This window comes from Onychostoma macrolepis, chromosome 11 (assembly GCF_012432095.1).
Source record: "Onychostoma macrolepis isolate SWU-2019 chromosome 11, ASM1243209v1, whole genome shotgun sequence".
Lineage (NCBI taxonomy): Eukaryota > Metazoa > Chordata > Actinopteri > Cypriniformes > Cyprinidae > Onychostoma > Onychostoma macrolepis.
In genome coordinates this window covers 17,785,549-17,794,255 of record NC_081165.1, presented here as the reverse complement: position 1 = coordinate 17,794,255, position 8,707 = coordinate 17,785,549, and the positions used below count along the sequence as shown (strand labels likewise).

General features: G+C 37.1%; 1 protein-coding gene across 4 annotated transcripts in view; it reads left to right on the top strand.

Annotated features, from left to right (window-relative positions):
• The window catches only part of LOC131548989 (ubiquitin carboxyl-terminal hydrolase CYLD-like), a 36,652-nt gene that overhangs the window by 2,978 nt on the left and 24,967 nt on the right, over positions 1 to 8,707 (top strand). For 2 of the 4 annotated variants that reach the window (XM_058790669.1, XM_058790670.1), the window contains exons 2-3: positions 7,389 to 7,454; positions 7,546 to 7,678. The exons of 1 other annotated variant lie outside the window; for it this stretch is intronic. The gene's annotated coding sequence lies outside the window, so the exon portion shown is untranslated. The remainder of the gene's footprint in view (positions 1 to 7,388; positions 7,455 to 7,545; positions 7,679 to 8,707) is intronic. One more of the 4 variants, XM_058790668.1, reaches the window with a different exon arrangement.

The following is an 8,707-nucleotide window of genomic DNA, read 5'->3' as shown; positions in this document are numbered from 1 at the left end:
TGATAATAGCAACATAATTGAGAGGGATTTTCTTTCAACCATGGAAATGAGCACAATTTTCTGACAGAGTAGTAGTAAAATAAATACAGTAACTCCAAATCTGTCTATAAATCTGTCATAAAAGTGACAAAAAAAATTTTTTGGGAAAAAATATAGAATATAACAATAAACTATCAATCATATAAATATTATTGTAAGTGATTTATTTGTAAGGGTTTATGCTGCATCTAAACTGGTTTTATTTGTGAAAAATATTATTTAATATGATTCAGCCAACAAGGTGGCATTAAGTAGGCTATATTTTAAGCATAAGATCAGTGTGAAATATTTAGAAAAAATTGGCTTCTCATATAATAATTAATTCACACATCCATGCCACTTCACTGCCAAAACACATTTTTGATATATGAAACAGCAGGTGCGGTGCAGAACTTTCCAGACAAAGTGCTAAAATAACAGGCCTAAAATCAGCTTATTATGCAGGGAGCCGCTGCTACTTTTCCACTATGGTGTCAGTGCAGTAATTGAGTGTGTTGGAGCAGAGCGCCTCTTTTTACGCACCGGCCCCAGTGGATCTGACCTTGAGATCAGTGTCCTTGTATGTGGAAAAGGAGTAAAGAGTGTGGACCAAAAGAGGAGGGGGCTCATAGTGTCCCAATATAGACGAGAATACTCCATCCCTGCCTCATGCCAAAGGCTGACATTCCTGACAAAGAGCAATAGACAAGGCCTATTGTTAAAGACACTGAGCACTGTTGCTCTGCTCATTGTTTGTGCATGAACAAGAAATTGTTCAACAAAATGAAGAATTTACAAAGCATATCTTTGAAACCTGTTGCTGCTATTACAGCAATTTAGTGGAATAACTACAAATGATTGTCGTTGATGGAACTGAAGCTATCTTTTGGCAAAGCATTGAGTGTTTCATTGATGACGGCAACTTTCTTGCACTTTGGTTAGATATAGCAGGCCAGTTGAGGGCTATTCTGGGACACTTCATAAGTGTGGCAGCTGGGTTATGTACAGCCTCACTTGCAGGACTGTGCATAAAAAAACCGTCGACAGACAGATAAAATGTGAGAGATAATGAAATCGGAGGGCGCCTGTAACATTTTAAATCTTGTTATACATACGCAACATTTAGGAAGATTAAAATAGCTGTGAAATAACCACGGTAATTCAGCAGCACAACCCAGAAATGAGCCAGACTTTTGTGCATGCATATATTTATCTGCATATTAATCAGCTGTTGCGAAACAGCAGAGTTAAGTCAGATCATCTCGATTGAAACAGGGATTCCTGGAATCGAAGTTGCAATTGCAGTTGGGTCACAGTTGTTTTAGATCATTGTGCACCAAATGCCAGCAGGCTTAGAGACTGAAGTGGAGGGAGGTTGAGATTTACAGGCACACGCACACTTTTAAAGGGGTAGACCACCACACATACATACCTAATTAGTCATATAAGACCTGATAATTCAAATAAACACCCAGCTCTGCAAGTGGTAATAGGAAAAATAGTAAAGCATGTCAGTGTTTCGAAGAAAATAGTGCTGGCGTCCGCCAACGTCCTTTAAAGGCGAATTCACTGGTGCCAGTTAGCAGCAGCCGCTCCATTCAGTTCAACATTTGGATGTCAGCTAATCGTCCGCAAAACCTTTTAGCAACTGCGCTGTCTCTGTCGCGAGTCATCAATCCATCCGTTGGGAGACTGGAAAGCATATTGAGGAGACATGAGTTAATACCTCAGCTCTTCAGTAATCTCACGCAATACCCTGAGCAGAGCCCAAAACAAACACACAAACAGGCAATGAACGTATGAGTCAATTAGTCTTTTAGCAAATGGGGGGTTAAGAGACTCTGCTCCTACCCCTGTGGCTTCAGACAATTGACTGTCTTTCAGTGGGTTAAGTCATGGCCTTTGGCCCTAACTGGGGATACCAGCATCTTTAGCTGGTTTTCTATTTATGCCCCGTCACGGCATACCTTCGCTTAGCTATCTCACCGCCACGTGGCTTTATCTAAACCAATGCAGACAAGCGGTCGCACTTTGGGATATCGCAGCAATCCCTGCCTCATTCCAGTAATGCATTAAGCATCCCCAGGCTATACTTCATACTGATGTGGTGACGATCATCAACATGACTGGTGTAGCAAAATGAACTGGTTTGTTTTGATGAATATAATAATACGATAATATTCAAATTGTTTTAAGGCAGTGTTTCATTAAGATTAACTACACCAGTGTTTTAGGGTTTTTCTATTTCATGACAAGGACCTCCCTAATATGATAATCTGCTTGCGAGGGCCCCCCTCCAAAATAAAGGCAGCTATATTTTATACTGTGTGAAAAATGTGTAATAATTGGCTTACATTTAACATTATGGGAACAAATTGTCATCCTTTGTTTATCTGGACACCTTTTCCCCATTTTGGACTTTTATGTGTCAAATAAAAGCTTCTTGGTGTCTGTCGTTGCTCCTCCTGACATGTATAATTCGAAAGAGAAACATTTCCAATTCACCTCAAATTTAAAGGCTGTATATAATTTTTTGATGTACTAAAGCATAAAAATACCATAATATGGTTGCAGATATTTAGGAAACATCCTAAATTCATATATTTGCTCTGTGTGTTCTGTGTTGGAATGTCTGTTTTTGTTTTTGGTTTGTGTGACTCCACTCACTGCCAGTTTAACCAATAGGATTTCGACAGCCCTGGTTGCCAGTTGGCAAAAAAACACAGCATATTGCAGCCACTGAGTCAGAGATCACAGATTTTACCCGACATAAAAAAACCTGGCCATCTATCCAAAAAGCTCTATGAGCAAATCATCACTTTACACTGTAAAGGCTTGTTGGCTAACGTTGTCAGTTGCGTTTGTTTCGTGTCACATCTGGCAACCCGCGTGAGCGTCGAGTCTGAGGAGAATGGGGCAGGAGAAACCACCCAAACATTTTAAAATGATGTTAGTTAACAAAATCAGGCTATTCAATGTTTTAAGCAATCTGACAAAAGTTTACGTTAATTAATCAGTTATGACTCCTTTTGTGTATTGATTGTCTGGTAAATAAATAAATGTATTGATTTTTTTTTATTTACTAAACTTTTATTTATAGCTCTGTCCCTCATCGTCTTGTTAAGAAATTTTAAACCTTATTCATTTGTCTGACCAGTTGCTCTGATAACTTGCTAATATGGAGATCTTGCTAATATAGTTGGCATGTCTTGCTGAGTGCCATCTGTGCGGAAGTCATCTCTCAGGCTACCTGAAGACAGCATGTACATCAGATGAATGAGGTGTAAACACATTTACATTGTTCTTCTCATAACTTTACCCATGGTTCCTCTGAACCGTATGAGGGCAGTGATTCACATGCCAGAGGCCACAGTTAATATTTAAGGTGGTGTGGAATGCGAGGGGGTTTGCCCACTACTGAAGTCAGTTTACTCTGCCTCTGAACCGTCCCAGGGGAGCATGGCACCTGTCTCATGGAGCAACTGCTTAAACGCAGACACAGCCTGCCCATGACACAGATGGCTTTCAGCATGCCTTTCTCAAAGACTAAAGAGCCGCATCTGAACTGTGAAGCCCCTTTTTTATTCTTTATCATTCCCTTCACGTGTTTGTTTGAAAGCACAAAACTCTTAGCAAGCATATTTTGGTTGCTGTAAATGAAAATATTGCACTTATACACATGTCTGTTCTAGTAAATTGTTCATGTATTTTGTCTTCAGTTAAACAGATAGTAGATCTCCAATCAAAACATTTAGACTCAGTCAGTAGAGGGCGCTTCATTACTTTAACTGTATGTTAATTTCGTTAAACAGAAGAGGCACGGCCACATTGCCATGGCAATATATTTTTCTTAGTTTATTTATTTAGTTAGAGGAGATCTAATAAATAAATAAGCGCAAAACTTACTGAATACAGTCAAATGTATATTTCATGATGCAATATGTACAAATAGTATTTTTGCAAGCAGACATGTCAGGACGGCACCTCAGCTCACTATAAATCTACATTACAGCATGCAGTCAGTGATTCTTGTCAAAGATGCCGTTCTATTATATTTGGAAGATAAGTACACATTTGGGAAATAGTAGAATGTACTGAATGTGCCTATTACACTGCATAGAGGGACTTATTTATGATTTATGATGCTTATGACCATTGAAACATTTCATCGTAGTCTGTGAAAAGGGTCCATTAGAGTGATTTCTGAAGGATCATGTGACACTGAAGACTGGAGTAAAGGCTGCTGAAAATTCAGCATTACCATCACAGGAATAAATTACATTTTAAATCATTAAAATAAAAACCAGTTCTTTTAAATTGTAATAGTATTTCAAGATATTACTGCTCTTACTATATATTTGATTAAATAAATGCAGCCTTGGTGAGTAAATAGAGCATATATGTATTAGGGCTGTCAGTTGATTAATAATTTTAATCTAATTAATTACATGGTGCAGCGATTAGTTAATCTAATTAATCACAAAATTATTTTGCTGTGCCCACAATTATTTAAAGCTATTATTGTGTTAAATTAGAAAGTATCAAGTAAATGTTACAAATACCTTTAGAAAGAAATATTTTAGTTGATTCAACACAAACATTTTTACACATAAATATTTAGGCTACAATGGCCTAATATAAACTATATGGAACATAAAAAAAGATAATTTGAGAAACATCTCAGTTTTTTGTTCATGTAATGAAAGTCACTGGTAACCAAAACAGCTTAGTTACCAACAGTCTTCAAATACGTTATTTTATGTTGCGCAAAAGAAAGTAAGTCATTCAGGTTTGAAATGACTTGAACGTAAGTAAATTATTTTATTTTATTTCATTTTACAGCAGGTGGCAGTAAATGTCTTTATAAGTTATTCATTCATTTGTTTTGTTTAAATGGCTGATTTATTCAATAAATAAGTAAACGTCTCTCTCTATGAATGAACCTTTGAATTATTAGTTCACACGATTCATTCAAAATGCGGATTCACGGAGAAACTAAGCATTGCTATGTTGCTCAAAGTTGTACAATAGTTCTGCTGTGGCTTTATGGGTAATATTTTCATTGGCAAAATTGTGCAAAAACACAATATTGTGTTTAAAATATAACACAACGTCTATTTACTATGTATATACTGTATAGCCATCCTCCTAAGTTTGGATACAAGAAATAATAATATTAATAATAATAATAAGATAAATTAATTTGTTTCTTGATGTTAACACAAAAACACCAAAGTTGAAACATTTTTACATTTAATTTGTCATCTCTTAAAATGTCTGCCATATCTGTGTAAATACAAAAACAAGTGCTTTTTTGTGATATGAATAAGCATTTACAGTAGTTATTGTGCCTCCATGTCTGTAAGTGAATACGTTTTGCAGCACTACCTAACTCTGAAAATCAGTTGGTTCAATTACTTTAGCACTATGTATAATACACGGCTTGGCAGGAAAATATGGCAATACTTTGACACATGTAATAGCCCTCCTCAGGGGCTTGATATCTGTCTACAGTGAGAGAAAGGGTGTCAGTTGTGTGCATCATTTGCACTTCTAGCATTGTGGGGTATTGGTGTGAACCCCGAAGCATCTTGAGAAGTACTGTTTCTTGGCAGAGTCTCAGGCACTTGAGCAGTATCACAAGACCCTTCTAGTGAATTAGGTGTTCATTTCGCATTTAATGATACTGAACTGACAATTTAGAGCATATTGAGATGCTGTGCATATACAGACATCCAGTTGTAGTAACAACGCATAATTTTTAACCTTCATTATTAAGATCCCATAATTTAACTGCCTTACTTGAAAATAGCAACATTCTACTTTGAAATTAATCAGAAACAATCACTAGAATGTTACCATCGTGTAATTATTGGATTACTTATATTTTCTGTGTCATTATATGCCATCTCCATCATCAAAATGAAAAAAAAAAACAACAACATTAAATTACAGCCTATTTTGTCCAATTAATAGCTATAGCAACATCAGAAAAAAAAAACAATATGACTACTTATTTTTTTATATTTGTGTGATTATTTCTATGATTTTGATTTATTTATTTAGTTATGTATTTATTTATAGAATTTTTATTTAGTTAGTTATTGTCGTAATTATTTTGGAAATAGAAAGAAATTTGTGAGAAACGTGTTCCTCTGAACATGTTAATCAGCTTAGCTACTTTAGAATAATGCGCGTAGCCTGTGTTGTACTGAAGTGAAGTACAGTACGCGTGTGGCGCCCTCTAGAGATATTGTCTAGTAACTGACAGTGGTAGTGCAGGTGTAGTTAGCAGGAGTTGGTGTGCTAGTAAGTGTTTGAACAACTTGCTTTTCACATTTGAGGTAAGACTACTGATGAAATACAGAACCGTTCCCAGTCACATCCTCTGAAGTGGTTCTGTCCAGACAAACAGTGATGCAACATGTTAGTGTCTTTATGACTAAGCAATGATTCTGATTTAATGGAGAAATGACTAATGTTGACTCCCGCTTCTTTCCTAATTCTCTAGGTCTGTTCATGTAATTACTGTAGTGTTAGTTATATTCACTTGAATGTAAATACCTTGACTAACTGCCAACCAAAATTAGCAGTGTGATGCTCTTCATTTTAACCAGTAGCCCCTCACTGCAGAACAAAGATCAGGGGCGGGGTTGGATCCACATCTAGGGGGTGGAGATGGTAGGTTTAGGGGTGGAGATGGGTAAGTTTAGGGGTGGGGATGGGTGGGTTTAGGGATCAGGGGGTGGAGACGGGTAGGTTTAGGAATCTAGATCCAACCTCGCCCCCTGGATCTTGTGTTCTGCAGTGAGGACCATCTCATTTGAACTGGCACCATGTTTTTAGGGGCGCTGTATTTTAATCAGCCACAAGATGGCCTTATGTGCCACTTTAACCATAGAGTTAACTGTGGCGACTCGAGTAAATCATTGTCCATAGACTGACCGTGACCATTTAGTTAACAAGGCTTTCATACACTCAGTTTTGAATATATTTCTACTACAGTTCCTATTTATGAACTAATTTTGTTCTGTGGATTTGTGATTAATTGATTACACTAAGGCAAAACAAAAGTAGTTTAAAGTAACTCCTTGCTGTTTTCTAAGTGCCTGTTTGTACATTAGAGACCAAATTCTAAGGTCTACATGCTTGTAACGTCTGTAAATGTGTTTCTCTACCTCATATGGAATTTGTTCTTGAACATTCCCCCCTTCACATCCAGACATGGTGGCTGAGTATGTTTATACACCATTTGGCTTCCAAATCTAATAAAACATCTATATTTAGAGCTTTACAGCAATGTTCTCTCTGTTTTCATTCTGTTCTCTCACTAATTCTAAATATCTTGATCTCATGACGTGTTCGCTCAGAGATATGAACTACGATGAGAGAGTGCGTCTCAGCAAAACCACTAACAACATTAACTCAGAAGAAAGGTGCGTTGTTCTATATTTCATTATCACATGAATATCTGCATTCACTGTTTTTTTTTTTCTGGCATTCATTCTCTGGATGTCATATGGACAGGAAAGGGTTATCTGACAGGAAGTGGAAGTCCTCCTGCCGCCCCATCCTGTGACTGAAGGCCTGTGAGCCAGGAACCCCTGCTCCCCCCTCCTCCCCGTCCCTCCGCAGGGCATGGCTGCCCGCTTGTGTTTTGGTAATCTTCATCCACCCTGACCTGCTGGCCTGCTCCTGGCGCCAGCAGTCTCAGAGCCCCCCCGCACCCCCGATCCCCCCGGCTAATTCAGTCCAGCTGTTGCAAGGTGCCTCGGCCACCCCCACCCGTCACTGCACTTGCCATATCCCTCGCTAACACTAATATGCTGCCTCTGCTGAAAAGACAGAGCACTGTTTATGCTCTTGTGAGAACCAGGTATAAAAAACATCCTTGCAACAGTTTTTTAGTAAGTAAAAGAAATCTGTTTAGGCTGACCGAAGAGTTTTAGTGCCATTTTGACCCAAATGTAGATGAACATACCAAAATCGTTTTCATTATTAATATTTTTGTATTATCTTCCAGTAAAAAGCCTAATAATCCTTAAGATAAATAAATGTTTATCAAGACAAATAAATGTATATTCTAATTGATATCACATTTATTTATTTTTGATTTTATTATTATTTTTTTTATTTATTACCTTACTCCATCTTCTTGTTTTAAGAATAAAATATCATATGGACATACAGTAATCAACATTTTATGTGGACCAAAATTTTGAACTTTTTTGATCCACTTCAAATGTGCATATATATATATATGTGTGTGTGTGTGTGTGTGTGTGTCTTTCAGCAAAAATCACCTTTAAAACAATACAAATAAATGTTTATTTTTGTAATATATAATGTATATTATAATATACTTTTTAATATTTATTTAATGTTGTTTTTTTAGTTTTTTTTCATCCAGGACAAATTGGTGCATGTGTTTTCCTTGTATTCCATAAGGCTGTCTCTGCTAATATAACACATTTATTTTGCTTGCTTGTTGATCTCTTTGTTACAAATATAACAACCTCACGAAAACATATAAATTCCAAAAGATTTGTTTAATTTCCCGCTGAAACGTTTCAACAGCCGCTCTCGCATTAGCATGAATGCGAACAGACCCTCCGTTGACTTGCCGTGTCCATATTGAAATCACATGCAGACCATGAGCTCTCTGAATGAGCAGATGATATAGAGGGCT